The following is an 18,946-nucleotide window of genomic DNA, read 5'->3' as shown; positions in this document are numbered from 1 at the left end:
ATCTTGCCTCATGAGTCATGATTGCTTCGTCGTTCGAATCCGGGATGCGGATAACGATCTCCGCTTGGTTGCTCGACTGCGGGTTCATCCTAGTTACTATGTCGAGGTCGTTTATTAACCAGTCTCACTAAGAGTGGGTCATCTAACTTACTCTCTACTAAACTAAGTAGATTCCTAAATTCATGAGATGCGAGGCTATGGTCGGCACTGTTATCAAATAAGTGGATACAAAATTTTGGGTTGATAAAGAACGTACCAGCGACCATATCTGGATCCTGGCATGCTTCACTAGCTCTGGTGTTGGATGCTCCTTCATGGTCTTGGTTAATCTCCCTTGGGCAATCCTTCCCAAGGTGCCCCACACCACCGCAGTTATAACCTTCCTTTTCTTCCTTTCCTCTTTTCGTCTCCTGCCAACACGTTTCCCTGTTGTGTCCCTTTTTACCACAGTTGTCACACTTCCTATTACCGCATTGCCCGTTATGATGGCGCTGGCATACTTCGCACTTAGGTAGTTTACCCAAGTACATCTTTCCCTTTTTGGCCTTATTCTTGTTATTTGCCTGATCACCTCCTTGGAATTTACTAAGATTCCTTTTGTTCTTCTCAGATGCCTCCACTGGTGTTTCCTTCTTCTCGTCCGGGATTGAAAATTTCACCAATCTAAGTGCTTCCTTATTGAGCTCCAGTCCTATCACATGGGCAATCATGGGTGATGGTGGCGTTGATACCATCATCAAGCTCAAGGCTTGAGGTGTCAGTTCCCAAATGGATTGCTCCATTCTCTTCAACTCGGGTTCCACCAGGTACGGAACGACTCGCGACAAATCGTAAAGCCTTCGCACGTGCTCCACCACATTTGGACCTTCCTTCTGTAGTTCCCAGAATTCTAATTCCAGCCTTTGGAAATCAATCTGTGAATAATACTCCTTCTGCATTATTTCTTTCAGCGCGCTCCCTGACATCGCATATGCTACAGCCTCGCCCAATTCTCGAACCTTACGGTCCCACCATAATAGAGCCCCATCCTGCAACAGTCCGGAAATGTATGGGACTTGCTGCTCTGGCGTGCAACCACTCGTCCGCACAACGGCGTCCACATTCTCAGCCCATTTTACAAAAGCTATGGCACCTCACGTGCCACCGAAATTCAGGGGTTTGCATTCTAGAAAATGCTGGTAGGTACAACATGCATTCAAGATTTCATCATCACCATAGGTATTAGCAAGGCACTTTGGGGACTTTCCAAACGTGTCGTAATGTGTCTTTAGATGACTTAAACATTACCGTTAGGTAGGTTTCTCCCTGGGGCACCTTCGCCATGTTTGTAGCGAAGAACCTCGTGCCGAGCTCTGACTTGAGAGGCGTGCGCTAACCATTCTGCCTCGGTCAGTCGGGTGATCTCTTGATGCGACATCTTCTAGGAAGAAGTTCATGTTAGTTAGGTCTCTTCTATTCAGGGAACGTAAATAGTCGTTTGGAACACATGTATCGTACATATTTAAGTCATTATATTACACATCATGAAATTCTACAAGCAAGTAATTGGAATCATGTTTACCGAAAGTATAACAAACAAACACGTGTTTCTCAGTCATAGCACATTCCCGCTATATTGGTAACACGTCTTATGATTAAGTTTTCCTTAAACGGGTAAGCACATTGCATCAAAATCATAGCATTCGTACGTAATTTGAGGGTTTCGTTTAATGAAAGTATAGCAAGTAAACATGTAGTATTAAAATTTTAGTACGCACATAAGCGTTACTGATCGCATTTAGCAATGACATGGCGACTGAGCTTTCATTGGTTATTGGCCATAATGTTTTTGTGCATGCTTAATGGCAATTGGTTCCCATCGTTTTCCGGCTACAATTTCATCGTCTTACAAAAGGTATCACATTATCAGGGTCACCGGGTCTCCCTACCCTTGCCCAACAAGTATATCAGCATATCTAAATTACGTAGTCAGACATGGTCCTCACAAATCTCCACAATCTTGGGGTCTCTACCCAATCGTAACGCGATCTGCGTTATCCAGACACCAACATTTCTGGTGACTAAGGTGGGGGAGGAAAGAAAAGTAAACTGTCGACATGCTTGAATTCCTCCGCGAGCTTGTATATTCCTCGAAGTAGTCAACTGATTTGCCGCTTAATGGTAAAAGGAACGAGCATCAAAAATCCTGGGGACAGTGAAATATCAGAGGTCAAGAGCATAAAAGGGATCCTGATGTACTTGGCGGATCAAGGCATGCTGGTGGAGGACGTGATGTTTTACTTAAAGTTTTCAGACAGTATGCTGTCTTGTGATGTAGACACTTAACTCATGTTTTTGGTTATGTAATGTTTTGCATTTGAAGTTGCCCTTTGTGGTGTCAGCTCAAGCTTCAACGTTCCGCGACTCATATCCTCAACTGCAGTTGATGTTACAGGAGCAACTTATCCTGTGTGTGTTTTTCATAATGCGAGGAATGGTAAGGGTTTATAGTTAGCATAGTGCGTTTATAGGGACCATCAAATCGGCTTATCGAGCGTTGTAGAGGTGAATGTAACAAGCGGTGCGGCCTGGAGCATCTCTACGAGGCGCGGTATATCCTGACAGAAAGTGTTAGGCACGATGGCGCAACGGGCGTCGATCTGCACAAGGGAAAACGAACCTTTCCACAAATGAGGGGGGTTGCCTGATGCAGGTAGGTATAAGGGGTGCAACGTCTGGCAGACTAAAAAGAAACAGGATCGTGACCACGTAAAGGTGTAGGTTCAGTAGGCGCAACATCAAGCTGACCCAAATGGTGTAGTAGCTGGCTCAAGTGCAGGCTCCGGGTCAAGTAACGGTGTGGTGAGCATCAGTGGTGAGTGTGGGAACAAAGGTGCATCCATAGGAACTGAAACAGGGGCTGAAACAGGAGTCACAAGGGGGTGTCACAGGAACTCGAAAGGTGGGTGACCATCAACATCGTCTATCCACTCACTTCGGGTGTGCGCGTGTCGATGACCCAAAAGGTGCATGATCGAACTGCACGGGCACAGGGTCAGGAAGAGGGGCGACAACAACAGGCTCAGCGGGTATATCAACATTGTGAGGGGCATCAATATGCGCAACAACAGCATGATCATCCTCCAACTGTGGAGCAACAATAGGATGATCATTGACAGGTACGTTATCAACCAAGGGAGCAACAGCTGGTGCATCGGCATGATCAAGGTCATGCTCGAATACGGGGTCTGGAGCAACTACTGACTCGGGGGCCACTACAGGCTCCGGATCGTCAGACTTCTTCTCAAAGATATGCGGGGTCAGCAAACATTGGGTCAACAGGGGCTACGGGGTCCACCACGGGCTGATCTAGTTGGATAAACTCAATGTCATGATCAAACTCAAAGCTATGGGCAGGGGCAGGTGCAGTGGATGATGCCATAACAGGGTCCGTGTCGTGCGAATGATGCTGCACTCCCTGCGCATGTGAGGGTGCAGATGCCACAGACTCAAAGGGATCTGGGACAGGTGAATGGATGGGTGCCTCCTTCGCGGGAGCATCAGCGAGAAGTAGGAGATCACCGGCAGCAATAAGGGCCTCGCCCTCCATGTCATCCTCAAGTGGGTCCTCATCAAACAAGTCGACGTTGTCGTCAGCGATTACGTCAAGGGCATATCAACAATAGGGTAAGCGGCAAGGGGTACAGGGGCAGGGATCACCGCGAGCGGCGAATCCCCAGTGATAGGGCCATCAGCGGGCTCATCCATGACATCGGGCAGCGCAAATGGCTGGAAATCATCATTGTCCGTGCTGGTAGTATCTGAGGTATACACCTCGTGCTTTGATGAGACTATGCCGTCTGATACTATGGGCATGGGGTCTGTGGTGTCCGACTCTCCACGGCCGGATGAAGGCAGGTCGTCTGTAATACAAACACGAATATGCACAAATAATCAATCACATAGTCAAATAAACATATTAGTCACCAATACGCAATCAAATAGTTCTCCTAGTCCCACTAGCCTCCCAGCCTCCCAGACTGATCTTCCTAGTCCCACTAGCCTCCCAGCCTCCCAGACTGCTCTTCCTAGTCCCACTAGCCTCCCAGCCTCCCAGACTGCTCTTCCTAGTCCCACTAGACAACTACCTCGGTTTCCCAGACCGAGCCTCGGCCTCCCAGACCGAGCCTCAGCCTCCCAGACTGAGCCTACAAATAATAAATAAAATGTGCTCAACATTTGTTTGTAAAAACGTTTTGGATCTGGACTTATGTGGTATGCAATGTAAAAATGTTTTCGTGAGAGCCCTAGTGATCATAGTCTAGACTCGAGAAAGAATCCTAGTTCGCTATGATCAGTGCTCTGATAACAAGCTGTCACACCCTGGCTTTGCGAAAGCGTGGGTTATTTGGTGTGACTTCTTAATACCATTGCAACAAATCATAACAATTCTATATGATTAAAAACATGAGATATTCATTCATTAAATAAGTTTAGAAAAATCCCATTTTATACTTGTCTTAAAACCACAACCACAAAATAAGTTACAACCCTTGACTTGATTTAAATGAGTTCATAAAACTCAGCAAAAGACTTTAAACAATACTAGATTTAGAGTTAAGTAACCCGTCCAGGAAGAGGTTACACCTTCTAAACCCGAGATGACTTCTTTATTCAAACGCAGCTTGAAATATATATGCATACCGTGCCAGATCCATTTGTTTCTTGAAATACATGTAGTTTGAAAAGTCAACATAAAGTTGAGCGAGTTCATGTGTATGTGAGTTGATATAAACCTTTGTAAAATGTCTGTATGTATGAAAATTCCTGGTATGTAGCAATAAGGAAAAAGAGATCAATTAATGTGTAGCTAATACATTAATAAGTGAAATGGCCTAGGAAGCACTCAAACCTGTAACGCGTATTTCATACCGGTCCTTCCGGCGGAACGACATAGTCACCACATGCAGCCACACGCTGGCTCATGTGTGGGGCTCGCAACACCCGATAGATCTATCACTCATGCCTCTCGGTCCTTATACAAGGATTAATGGTCTTACGATAATAGCCTACCCATTCACATGATCTAGGTAATAACCCTCCTTACGCAATCCATACCATGTAAAAAGTACTTGTAATCATAGTAACATGTATTTCACCCCCGCAGTTTAGAAAACTGAAAACAGTAAAAAGAAAAGGGGGACATGAACTCACCGAAGTGCGTCTCTAAAAAGTATCTCCCAGTCAACCTGCTGTGCGACGACCTACACGTACAAACTTCTATTAGACGGACGGTCGTGCCTTAGCTTAAGGGTTAATGTCTTTGGGAAATAGTTAGGCAACTATTTCGTAATTACACTTCGGAATTATTTGGTGAATATATTCCTTCCCAAGGATGGGGGCTTTAATACATGTGCGTTCGTATATCTTCGAAATATATTATTAAGTCTCACTTAAAATATATTTTAAATCCTTTCTCCAAAATATAAATATTTTCCCAAAATATTATATTTTATTACATATAGTTTTTCCCCAAAATAATACTCTTGTCAAAATACGTGTTCACTAGTATTTTTCCGAAAATGCGAAAGTTACGTTTAGAGATCGGGTGGTATTAATAATACCGTTGTAACTTAATATTTATTGTGAAGACGTTCGTATTATTTTTGGAGTCGTTAACATCCAGTAATATTATTTTTACTCTAAAAATAATATTTAAATAGTTTGCAAAATAATCACAAAAATTTACGCAAGTGTTGTTATGAAAATATATATTCTAAATATATATATTTTAGCAAGTTTTATTTGTGAAAATCCCACCTCCGACACTTAGAAATTTTGTGATAAAAATCGTGGCGAAATTTACATTTTTGGAAAACAAGTTAAAACTATATTTATAACACTTGTGATAAAAATATTTCCAAGTGTTAGATTTTTGGAAAAATTTCGCCAGAGTTTCCCCTGTAACTGAAGGTGGCCACGCTTTTAAGCGTATCATTTTCTTTTATAATTTCAAACAACAATTTTCTCAATCAACAATAAACAATATTCAAACCATCAAACTAGTCAAAATAGATATAAATCGCAAAAATACATGAACTTGCGGTTTATCTAAAATATGTAGTAACTTCCCATTACTTTTAGTGAATCTTTGGATAAATCAACTCGGTTTCTTAAGAGTCTCGTTTTTAAAGAAGTTACATCTTTACAACTTCTTGTCAAATACTACCAAAAATAGTTCTTTTGTCAAAACTTTGTGTTACACAAGTGTCTACACACTTGGGTGTTTACAAAAATCACCTTTATTTAGTAAAGATCCGGCTTTAAAGATATGATTTCTTTTGACACTTGGTTCTTCGAAATTACCACTTGTAGATCCGTAGATCTACTAGTTTGCAAGTCTATTTCATAAGAAAGATTGTCTTTACACAAGTTCATGTTTGATATGTAGTAGTGTTCATCATTTAACCTCTTTTATACTTTAACATATTCTAGGTCATGTTTCATGGACATGACTTAGCCGGGTTAGATGACGATCCGAGCTACTACTAGCATAGATCAACACTAAATAATCATAATAAAACAAGTCTTACAAGTTTTACACAACTCTATTGTTTTTATCCAACATGTTTATCATTTTAGTAAACTTTTAGTATGTAATCTTGTATGTTCATGATTTTTAACCGACAAAGTTCATATTAACCACTTTAGAATAGATCAAGAAGGCTTCTAGAGTCACTTACTACTAGCTCGAGGCTAGGGAAGAAACTAGTCGAAAAACGAGTGGATAAAGGCAATTTAGTGAGGTCCTTTGTAATCCGTGAGCACCGGGCTCCTCGTACGCGATCCTTCACACTTGTGGATGCTTGGAATGGCTTGAATGAAATCGAAAAATGATGGTGGTGGTGCCTTGGATCTCGGCCGAATGGAGCAAGGAGGGAGAGAGAGGAGTGATTTTTGTTTAATGGTTATGAAGTGATTAGGAACCATGAGTTATATTTATAAACCATCAAGCACTATTATCCAATGGTAACTATGTCATCTAGATTTCAAACATAGGGATTATTATAATCAAAAGTTGTAAGTGTTTGTCCCCTTGGGGAGCCGATTTCGTTTGGGGGGGGTGTAACACCCGAAAATATAAACCCTTATATTAGAAAATTCAAAGAAATTAATAAACAAGAATTTACCAACTAGGAACTTAACCTAGTTAAAAATTTAGTCTTGAAATAAACTTATAATATGGTTAAAACACTTAACTTAGAGAAAATGGTAGTTAAGGGACTGAACTTGTCAAAATTGAAACTTGAATACTAATTAGTGAACAAAACACAAAAACTCACCCATCTTGGGTGGACATCGATCGAACAGAGAGAGAGAGGGGCGACCAGGAGAAGTTCCAAACCCTAAAATCTCAATAATCTTGCAACTTGAAGGATTAATCCAAGTAAAAATCAAGAATTGAGCCTAGAATCATAATCCTCATCACAAGAGGATTATAAGGTATGTAAAATTAGTGAAATCCCTTAACTTGAATTTCTCATGATGTTGTGAAATCTGGAAAATTGATGTTGCATGAGTGTTATTTGGTTAGTTTAGAATCGATTTGGTGTTTAGAGGTTAGACTCAACCAATTACATGTGAAATCATGACCAAATTCAGAAAACTCCATGAACACCTTGAAGGTGGGTTGTGGGTTTTACAAGATGATGATAAAATTCTAGGGTTCTTAGTGGTTATTCTAGTAAAATTCGACCTTAGAAGATAGTTCCAGGAAAGATGTGATGTTTACATGATATATGATGGCTTAATTGAAGTTAAGTTAACTACTAAGCAATCCATAAACATGAATATGAATAATATGGAAATTCTGCCCTCTTGATGTTTGTAGAAATGCCTCAAAGAAGGCTGACAAATAGAAATTTGAAGCTTTAACGCCTAATTAAGAGGTTTCGGTATATTATGCGAAATGATGTCTAAGAGGGTTCTAAACATGTCTTGTAAATGAACTCTATAGGACAAGATACCGGGACGTCGAGCGGACAAGCCGGTGGTGATTCTCGTTTGAAGGGCGTGCGCCAAGGTATGTAACATGACTCGTTACATTATGTGAAATTAGATCATTGTAGTTGATTATCAAAGTTTCTAGTTATTTTGAATTGAAGCGAAGGCATTGTTGTATTGAATACTTGTTTGAATAACGAATTAAACTCGTTGGTAGTTGTCATAAAGGAAGGAATTCCATAGACAAGACAAACGGGTCAAATAATCAAGTAAAACATGATCTACATTCCAAACATGATAAATTGATGTATGTAGTGGTTATATTATGACGTACTAGAAATATCAGACTTTTACTACATTGATAATGCAGAATGTTGAAACCCGATAGTTGGGATTTTGGTTGAAATGCTCAAACGAAACAAAAACATGAATTCCCAGGTGCTACCGTAATTTACGGTGTCACCGTAAATTACGGTAGAGACCAATGATTTACGGTGGTTTTCTACTGTGTTACGGTGGATCCAAGAATTTCCAGCACTCACCGTAATTTACGGTGGCACCGTAAATTACGGTGGAGCCTGGAAAACTTATATATTTTTGTTGTTTCAAAGTGATGTTAAACCTTGAAATCTTATCATTCATAAACGTCATAGCTAATGACTTATTTGTTGATTCATAGGTAATTAGGTGGTCACATGGATGGCGATCAAGCGACTTGATGATGAACCGAACACTCCACTTCGAAGCTTCCGCTATGTTTGAACTTGTTAAATTGTTGTTCTTTGGTTGTAAACAAATTCTTAAACGACTTAATACGTTCTACCTTAGTCCTTAGTAGACTAAGAAGTGTAACATTTTTGAAACTTATGTTAAGTTATTATCTTTTGGTATAAATTAGTTATAAATTCTAGTATAAATATAAGGGTGTAACAAGTTGGTAATCAGAGCCACAGGTTGTCAATAAGTGTTCGGTTCAAGCTTGATCGACCATCCGGTAAGGACTAATTTCTGTTAATAAATTTTATATTACGTAAAGAATGAGAAATGAACAAATATGCATGAAAAGAGCAAGTAAGCCCATTTAAATACAAGAAATCAAAAGCAAGAACGATCAAATCAAGTTGTGAACTTGATTGAATCAAAAGCAAGAACGATCAAATCAAGCTGTGAACTTGATTGAATCAAAAGCAAGAACGATCAAATCAAGTCGTGGACTTGATTGAAATAAAGCAAGAGCAATTAAATCAAGTTATGAACTTGATTGAATCAAACAAGAACATCATGTGTTATAAATGGAATGTTTTAACAACTTGTGTAAACATTTCAGAAATAGAGATGGCTGATAAAGGTAATGATGATGCGGTGCCAAGAGTCACCGAACAAGTGAGGGAGGCGATTGCCGAAGAGGTTGGAAAGGCAATCGAAAACAGTCTGACTGGCTTCATTGATAGAATTCAAAACACAGTTCTATCAATGGTAGAGGATAGAATCAAGAAATTAGAAGACGATTCAAAACTTGAAAAGGAAAAACATGGAGGACGGAAACCTTGTTCATACAAGGAATTCATGGCTTGTAAACCACCGATATACAATGGGGAGGTTGACCCAATAGTGTGCCAAAGATGGCTAAGTGATATCGAAGGGGTATTCGAGAGGACCCATTGTGATGTAGATGACTATGTAGCCTATGGTACGGGTCAACTAAGAAATCAAGCAAAAGATTGGTGGGATAACAAGAAGAGAGAGATCGGTATTGAAGCTGTTAAGGTCATGACTTGGGATGAATTCAAGACGCCATTTCTGAAGCATCATAGCCCCAAAGCGGTTATGAATAAAATCAAGGAAGAATTCATGCAGCTCAGGCACAAAAACGAGACCATAGACAAGATCACGGCAACGTTTATGGACAAAATGAAGTTTTGTGACGATCTAGTGACGAATGAAGAACAAAAGATATACTACTATCATAACATGTTGAGTGCCGAGTATAGGGAGTTTATCACCCCTTCCAAATACGAGACCCTTACCGAGATTATAAATGCTGCTCGGGAAAGGGAAATTGAGCTGAAAAAGAGTATCGAAAGGGGTGAACGGAGAGCACATGATGTAAATCCCAGCCCTACTAAAAAGGCACGAACAAGTGAGAGCTCAAGGAAACCTGATACGAAAGGCGGGTCACCGAGTTGCAGAATTTGCGGGAAGGGTCATAAGGGCGAATGTCGTTACAAGGATAAGCCTTGTCCTATATGCAAGAAAACGGGACACATAGCCATATCGTGCCCAGAGAAGGTGACGGTTTGTTATAATTGTTATCGAACGGGTCATAAGAAGTCTGAATGCCCGGAATTGGTTGAAAAGAAGGATGGGCCGGAACCGAAGGGTGAAGCCCCTAAAGCCAAGGCAAGGTCTTTTCAACTAACAGCCGCTGAAGCAAAGATTGAACCTGACGTGGTCTCAGGTATATTTACTGTAAACTCGATTCCTGCACGTGTGTTATTTGATACGGGTGCGAATAAATCCTTTGTTTCATATGGATTTATTCGACATCCTTCATTTGTTCTAACTAAATTACCTGTGCCCTTAGAACTAGAGATAGGTAATAATAAAAGTTTTATTGTTTGCGATGTATGTAAAAATTGCAAATTGAGCATTGACGATGAAGAATATTTGATAAATCTAATCCCGATGTCGATGGGAGAATTTCAAGTCGTCGTTTGGATGGATTGGCTATCTCGACACCATGCAAAGGTTGTGTGCTTCCGTAAGGAGATAAAACTGACATCTCCGAGCGGGAAACACGTCACTATCTATTGCGAAAAAGGAGGCAATCCCATAGTATGTTCAATGTTGAAAGCTCACAAGCTAATGAAGCAAGGATGCAAGGCATTTATGATATACGCTAATGAACCCGAAAAAGAATCACGAAAGATCGGAGATGTACCGGTAGTACGAGATTATGAGGATGTTTTTCCGGAAGATTTACCGGGGATACCGCCCGAACGGGAAGTAGAGTTTGGGATCGAATTGATTCCGGGCGCGAAACCCATAGCAAAAGCCCCGTACCGACTTGCGCCGTCAGAATTACAAGAATTGATGTCCCAAATCCAAGACCTGCTCGACAAGGGATTCATAAGGCCGAGTGTGTCTCCTTGGGGCGCACCGGTATTGTTCGTGAGAAAGAAAGATGGGAGTATGCGTATGTGTATCGATTACCGGGAGTTAAATAAACTCACGGTAAAGAACCGATACCCGCTCCCGAGGATAGACGATTTATTCGACCAACTACAAGGTGCGAGCTGGTTTTCTAAGATTGACCTTAGATCGGGGTATCATCAATTAAAGGTCAAAGAAGAAGATGTGCCGAAAACGGCTTTCCGCACGAGATACGGACATTACGAATTCCTCGTGATGTCATTCGGGCTAACAAACGCACCCGCGGCTTTCATGGACCTCATGAACCGGGTTTGCAAACCAATGCTGGATAAGTCGGTCATCGTGTTTATCGATGATATATTGGTATATTCGAAAAGTGAAGCTGAACACGTACATCACCTACAAGAAGTGTTAGAAACCCTTAGACGAGAAAAGCTATACGCAAAATTCTCTAAATGTGCCTTTTGGTTACGAGAGGTACAATTTCTTGGCCACATTATAAGTGCCGACGGAGTACTGGTGGATCCGTCAAAGATTGAGGCGGTGTCAAAATGGAATCCCCCAAAGAACCCTTCTGAAATTAGAAGCTTTTTGGGACTTGCGAGATACTATAGGAGATTTATTCAAGATTTCTCCAAGATTGCGTCACCATTAACCAAGCTGACCCGAAAGACAGAAAGATTCATCTGGGGTGTTGAACAAGAGAAAGCGTTTCAAACGCTAAAAGAAAGGTTAACTCAAGCTCCGGTACTAACACTACCGGACGGAGTTGAAGACATGGAGGTTTATTCGGATGCTTCACTATCGGGACTTGGATGTGTATTGATGCAACGGGGCAAGGTCATAGCCTATGCCTCGAGGCAATTAAAGATACACGAACAGAAATATCCTACGCACGATCTCGAGTTGGCGGCGGTAGTGTTTGCATTAAAAATATGGAGGCACTACTTGTACGGAGTAAAGTGCACCATATTCACCGACCACAAGAGTTTGAAATACTTCTTCGATCAGAAGGAGTTAAATATGCGACAAAGGCGGTCGCTGGAAACGGTGAAGGATTACGATTGTGAAATACGTTATCACCCAGGAAAGGCTAATGTAGTGGCCGATGCGCTGAGCCGTAAAACAGATTATACCCCAATACGGGTACGATCAATGCAACTGGTTGTGACTTCAAGCTTGCTAGAACGAATTCGAGAAGCACAAGATGAAGCTGTAAAGGTAGAAAACTGGAAAAAGGAAAGAATTATCGGCCAAGTTAAGGACCTAGAGGTAGGCAGTCACGGCCTGAAGACTCGCTTTAATAGAATCTGGGTCCCTAACACATGTGGGGTTAAAAAGCTTCTACTTGATGAAGCTCATAAATCCCGTTATTCCATTCACCCGGGAGCGACCAAGATGTATCATGACTTGAAGCAAAACTATTGGTGGCCCGGAATGAAGCGGGACACGGTGAAATACGTGGAGAAGTGTTTGACGTGCCTACAAGTCAAGGCAGAACACCAAAAACCATATGGTAAACTACAACCGTTAGAAATCCCGATTTGGAAATGGGAGCAAATTACGATGGACCTATTGACCAAACTGCCTAAAACAAGTCGTGGCTTTGATGCTATTTGGGTAGTCGTGGATAGGTTAACTAAGAGTGCTCACTTTATTCCGATTCGTGAGACTTATACGTCTGAGAAAATGTCGGAGGTTTACACCAATGAAATCATAGCAAGGCATGGGGTACCGATATCCATTGTGTCAGATAGAGATACTCGGTTTACTTCGAAATTCTGGCGTGAATTCCAAGAACAGATGGGGACTAAATTGTTCCTTAGCACTGCTTACCATCCACAAACGGATGGGCAGAGCGAAAGAACAATACAAACATTGGGTGATATGCTGCGGGCTTGCATTATTGACTTTGGGGGTAGTTGGGATGTCCATTTACCCTTGGTCGAATTCGCATATAACAATAGCTATCACGCGAGCATTAAAATGGCCCCGTATGAGCTATTATATGGCAGAAAGTGTCGGACTCCGGTATGTTGGGGAGAAGTGGGTCCGCGGGAGCTAGCACCAACAGATATAATCCGAGCTACAAATGCGAAAATTGACATAGTTCGGGCACACTTGAAAGCGGCTCAAGACCGGCAAAAGGCATACGCAGATAAAAGAAAAAGGCCAATTGAGTTTCAGGTTGGCGATATGGTCATGCTAAAGGTTTCCCCATGGAAGGGTATCATTAGATTCAGAAAAAGGGGAAAGTTAAGCCCGAGATTTATTGGGCCATTTAGAATCACTGAACGGGTTGGTAAAGTGGCTTATCGACTTGAATTACCCGAAGAGTTGAGTGGAATTCATAGCACATTCCACGTATCACATCTTCGAAAATGTTTGGCCGACGAAACTGCTCATATCCACTACGATGACATCGAGGTGGATAACAGCCTCAACTATGCGGTAAAACCAATTGCGATTTTAGATCGTAAGGATAAAAGTTTGAGGAACAAGATAATAAGCCAAGTCAAAGTCAAATGGGAGCACAGAAAAGGGTCAGACACTACATGGGAGTCCGAGGAAGAAATGCGGCGACTCCACCCTACATTATTTGGTACGTAAATTTCGGTTTCGGGGACGAAACCCCTTTTAAGGGGGTGGACTTGTAACACCCGAAAATATAAACCCTTATATTAGAAAATTCAAAGAAATTAATAAACAAGAATTTACCAACTAGGAACTTAACCTAGTTAAAAATTTAGTCTTGAAATAAACTTATAATATGGTTAAAACACTTAACTTAGAGAAAATGGTAGTTAAGGGACTGAACTTGTCAAAATTGAAACTTGAATACTAATTAGTGAACAAAACACAAAAACTCACCCATCTTGGGTGGACATCGATCGAACAGAGAGAGAGAGGGGCGACCAGGAGAAGTTCCAAACCCTAAAATCTCAATAATCTTGCAACTTGAAGGATTAATCCAAGTGAAAATCAAGAATTGAGCCTAGAATCATAATCCTCATCACAAGAGGATTGTAAGGTATGTAAAATTAGTGAAATCCCTTAACTTGAATTTCTCATGATGTTGTGAAATCTGGAAAATTGATGTTGCATGAGTGTTATTTGGTTAGTTTAGAATCGATTTGGTGTTTAGAGGTTAGACTCAACCAATTACATGTGAAATCATGACCAAATTCAGAAAACTCCATGAACACCTTGAAGGTGGGTTGTGGGTTTTACAAGATGATGATAAAATTCTAGGGTTCTTAGTGGTTATTCTAGTAAAATTCGACCTTAGAAGATAGTTCCAGGAAAGATGTGATGTTTACATGATATATGATGGCTTAATTGAAGTTAAGTTAACTACTAAGAAATCCATAAACATGAATATGAATAATATGGAAATTCTGCCCTCTTGATGTTTGTAGAAATGCCTCAAAGAAGGCTGACAAATAGAAATTTGAAGCTTTAACGCCTAATTAAGAGGTTTCGGTATATTATGCGAAATGATGTCTAAGAGGGTTCTAAACATGTCTTGTAAATGAACTCTATAGGACAAGATACCGGGACGTCGAGCGGACAAGCCGGTGGTGATTCTCGTTTGAAGGGCGTGCGCCAAGGTATGTAACATGACTCGTTACATTATGTGAAATTAGATCATTGTAGTTGATTATCAAAGTTTCTAGTTATTTTGAATTGAAGCGAAGGCATTGTTGTATTGAATACTTGTTTAAATAACGAATTAAACTCGTTGGTAGTTGTCATAAAGGAAGGAATTCCATAGACAAGCCAAACGGGTCAAATAATCAAGTAAAACATGATCTACATTCCAAACATGATAAATTGATGTATGTAGTGGTTATATTATGACGTACTAGAAATATCAGACTTTTACTACATTGATAATGCAGAATGTTGAAACCCGAGAGTTGGGGATTTTGGTTGAAATGCTCAAACCAAACAAAAACATGAATTCCCAGGTGCTACCGTAATTTACGGTGTCACCGTAAATTACGGTAGATACCAATGATTTACGGTGGTTTTCTACTGTGTTACGGTGGATCCAAGAATTTCCAGCACTCACCGTAATTTACGGTGGCACCGTAAATTACGGTGGAGCCTGGAAAACTTATATATTTTTGTTGTTTCAAAGTGATGTTAAACCTTGAAATCTTATCATTCATAAACGTCATAGCTAATGACTTATTTGTTGATTCATAGGTAATTAGGTGGTCACATGGATGGCGATCAAGCGACTTGATGATGAACCGAACACTCCACTTCGAAGCTTCCGCTATGTTTGAACTTGTTAAATTGTTGTTCTTTGGTTGTAAACAAATTCTTAAACGACTTAATACGTTCTACCTTAGTCCTTAGTAGACTAAGAAGTGTAACATTTTTGAAACTTATGTTAAGTTATTATCTTTTGGTATAAATTAGTTATAAATTCTAGTATAAATATAAGGGTGTAACAGGGGGTCTCATGGTTGGTTTCTAACTAAATGGTTAGACATTAGTTGTTAAGTAGGAGGTTAAACCAGTTACTAGTGTGTTGTAAGTTGTAACGGGTGTTAGGGTATTCGGGGACCCTAACTGGCTTAGAAAAGGAAAAACAATGCTAATGACAATATTTTTATGTTCCGGATAAAGTCCGGTTGTTCGGTTGGATTGTGATCCGTTAAAGTGCTTAACAAAGCTTTAGAGTGTCGTTATATATTTAAGTGACACAATTTATTCCCGACACTTTGGAAAGTGTCTAGTAATATTTTCCTCATGTTTTGGCACTTTATTAATTAGTTTAATGCTGAATTTTTATTTAAAGTGCTGAATTTTGTACTTAAAGTACGTTTTAGGCACATCCGGTCACTGTAATTATCACCTAGTGACGCAGTTCTACAATCCTCACTTCCCTACACTCTCTACGGGTGTAGTAAACTATCTCTGGCTTATACAGGCCTTAGAGACAGTGTCCGCCTGGTGCTGGCTATATCAGCGTGTTAAATGGGTTATCCGTTCATTGTGCTACTGTGCTTTTGTGCATCAAGGTTGTCACTAAAGTTCTGTAGGTAAATAATAGAGTAGCAGCAAATAAAGTATGAGGCATGGTTATATATATTTCAGAAACCATGTAGAGGTTTATTTACAACTGTAAGCAAGCACGGTATTTGAGCAGTAATTAAATATAAATTAATCGTACGGATACCTGAAATTTTTAGGGTTGTCACATCACGTGAGGGGTAAAATTGTCAATTTACCCTCTCCCTGCACTTTAAAAGCCCAGATTCTTCATCCTCACACAAATTAGGGCTTCTTCATTCAAACACATCATCATAAATCCATCTGTCAGGCATTGATTTAAAGAATCACCGTTATCATCCAATGCATCAGATGATTCTTGATCTAAATTACGTCTCTTAACTCATGTTGAGATTGCATTTGTGTTTCTTCATCCTCAAAAGATGTCCCGCCTTCAACCAAATCATTCAGCTCAATTCGGGTTTTTCTTCAATTAATAGTTTGTGAAGACTCGACAGACAACGAATGATGGCTTAGGATTCATAGACAAAAGCTCATTTTCACTTCCGAAATCTGGACCATCGGAAGGATCGAAACTTGCAAGCGCAAAATTATTCGTTTTTGAAGGTTCTATAGATTTCACAGAAAGGGTATACTTTTTGTAAAAATACGCGATTAAGAACTTGGTTTGTTAATTGTGTTCGTTTTGGGGCTCTAGATGTAAGCATTTTCAAGAAAATAAGTAGCCTCTATTTCGCCATACTCAAATCCTATATCGAACCTCGGACCACCGCCAACGTTGTCGTCACCGTTATCAGTTATCATCAGAGATGGCTTCATCATCAACATTTGTGTTTGTCTTTACGGATTCTTTGAAAGGGCTTTCTTGACCGATAACAGAAAAAGGATTTCCAACAACAACCTTTTTTTACGAACATCAAGTTTATCACTATAAGTGGTAAAACGAGAATGAGATGCAAAAATAGTCGGTTGATCTTTTTGTGAAGTATCATTTCTTAATTATGATATGATGATGTGCTTGAAAAGAAACCGTAATTTGTGTGAGGATGAAGAGTCTGGGGCTTTTTTCAAGTGCAGGGAGATGGTAAATTGACAATTTTGCCCCTCACGTGAGGGGCACATGGGTGCATTTAACTAGGCGGGTTGATGGTGGTTAGAGATAAGGACAATGTGTGTGCAAAATTGTTATTTAAAGCACATACAGTGCACAAATTAAAGACAAAGGAAAGGGAGTGAATGCGTATAAATAAAGAACAATTTGTGTAATTTACTCTTCTAGTTTGGTTAATTAAATGAGGGTGATATTTGGTACAAATAAGGGGTTAACATATGAATGTTCCAAATAACTAAAATAATTATTATTACACGGGTAAAGTTATTTTACAAAGACTCCTAAAAATAAGAAGTGTACAAAGACATAATGGATCGCAAAATATAACACAATGTCGAGCAAAATATAACACACTCCCGAAAAATATAACACAATGTTGAAGAAAAGAGACACAATGAATCATAAAAAAGACACAATGACGCAAATATATAAAAGACACAATGATAGATAAAAAGACAGCAGCGATGTAAATAAAAAGTCTAAAATCAACAAGCTAAACATCTAAAAATAAAAACCTAAAATCTCACATCGTAGAGTTACATGAGACGATTTCAATGTCGCTTGAATGAGGTCAACCGGAGTCCATTTGTGTAACACCCCGAAAACGGGTTTGGTAATCAAACCACGTTAATACTAAAAGACAGGTATAGTACCGTTAGTGGTAAAAGTAACCCGATGAATATTAGGATTTTAAATAAATAAACCTAATATTAAATAAAAGTTGTATAAAGGCTTTTGAGGAACTAAAGTTTATAGAAGGCCCGAGTTAACGAGACTTAAAATAAACTAAGTCATAAATTCCCTGAACCCACTAAGTTAACTAGGAATGTTTAACCTAGTTAATAAGTGGAAATATTGTTAGAAATAAGTAGGTTGTGGCCTACTTAATAACTAACCAAACATAACGGTCCAAATTAGGATAAACTTGAAAGTTATTTAATAAAAAGGATGTTTAAAACAAAACACATGCAAAGGTGTGTTCTGTTCGATCAGAAGAATCTCCCAGGAGCCAAAACCCTAACCTCTAAACAAAATCATCAAATTGGAAGCTTAAACGAAGCTCAAATTCACAATTGAACGTGAATTAATGATCATCCAAGCTAGGGGATCATAAGGTATGTAAAATTTTGATGATTTGTGAAGTTGTGAAAATTTAAGAAACATCATAATCACGAATTATTGATGAATTATTAAGGCTATGGTTGAATTGTGATGTATAATTGCTTAGGAACAAAACCTTAAGTGAAAAATTATACATATATTGCCATGAATGTGACATCTGTGCTTGTGATATCATTTTACAAACTCTGAACAATACAATATTAATAAAACAGTGTGTTTTGATCCCAATGTTTCTCATTTATGTTTGGTTTTGTGCCCATGTTGATTTTTGATCGATTTTGAACTCTATATCGCTTTCTGGAAAGTTATACGCGAACTGATGCGTTAACACGATCAGTAAAACGCGACAAACACTCCGGAACATCATCATAAACTTAACATACCTTAAATGACCTTTACATAACTTAGAAATAAGTTTTAAAGGCTTTGGTATGGCAAAAACAAGTTTATTCGCTCTCAGGGACTATTTGCGTCAACTTGCAAAAGTCTGCCGTTTCGTAAAGCAACGTACAGTCCGGAACTTGATCATAAGTTAAACATACCATAAAT

The 18,946-nt window shown here is 39.6% G+C and overlaps 1 long non-coding RNA gene across 1 annotated transcript; it reads left to right on the top strand.

Annotated features, from left to right (window-relative positions):
- The first annotated feature begins 14,127 nt into the window (after positions 1–14,127).
- On the top strand, positions 14,128–15,428 carry LOC110915990. Its single transcript, XR_002579409.1, has 3 exons — positions 14,128–14,167; positions 14,682–14,747; positions 15,349–15,428. It is a non-coding gene; the product is annotated as an uncharacterized LOC110915990 (long non-coding RNA).
- Positions 15,429–18,946: the final 3,518 nt, after the last annotated feature.

This window comes from Helianthus annuus, chromosome 16, assembly GCF_002127325.2.
Source record: "Helianthus annuus cultivar XRQ/B chromosome 16, HanXRQr2.0-SUNRISE, whole genome shotgun sequence".
In the NCBI taxonomy this organism is placed as follows: domain Eukaryota; kingdom Viridiplantae; phylum Streptophyta; class Magnoliopsida; order Asterales; family Asteraceae; genus Helianthus; species Helianthus annuus.
Note: the sequence above shows the minus strand (reverse complement) of the source record. Positions and strands in the feature narration are given on the sequence as shown.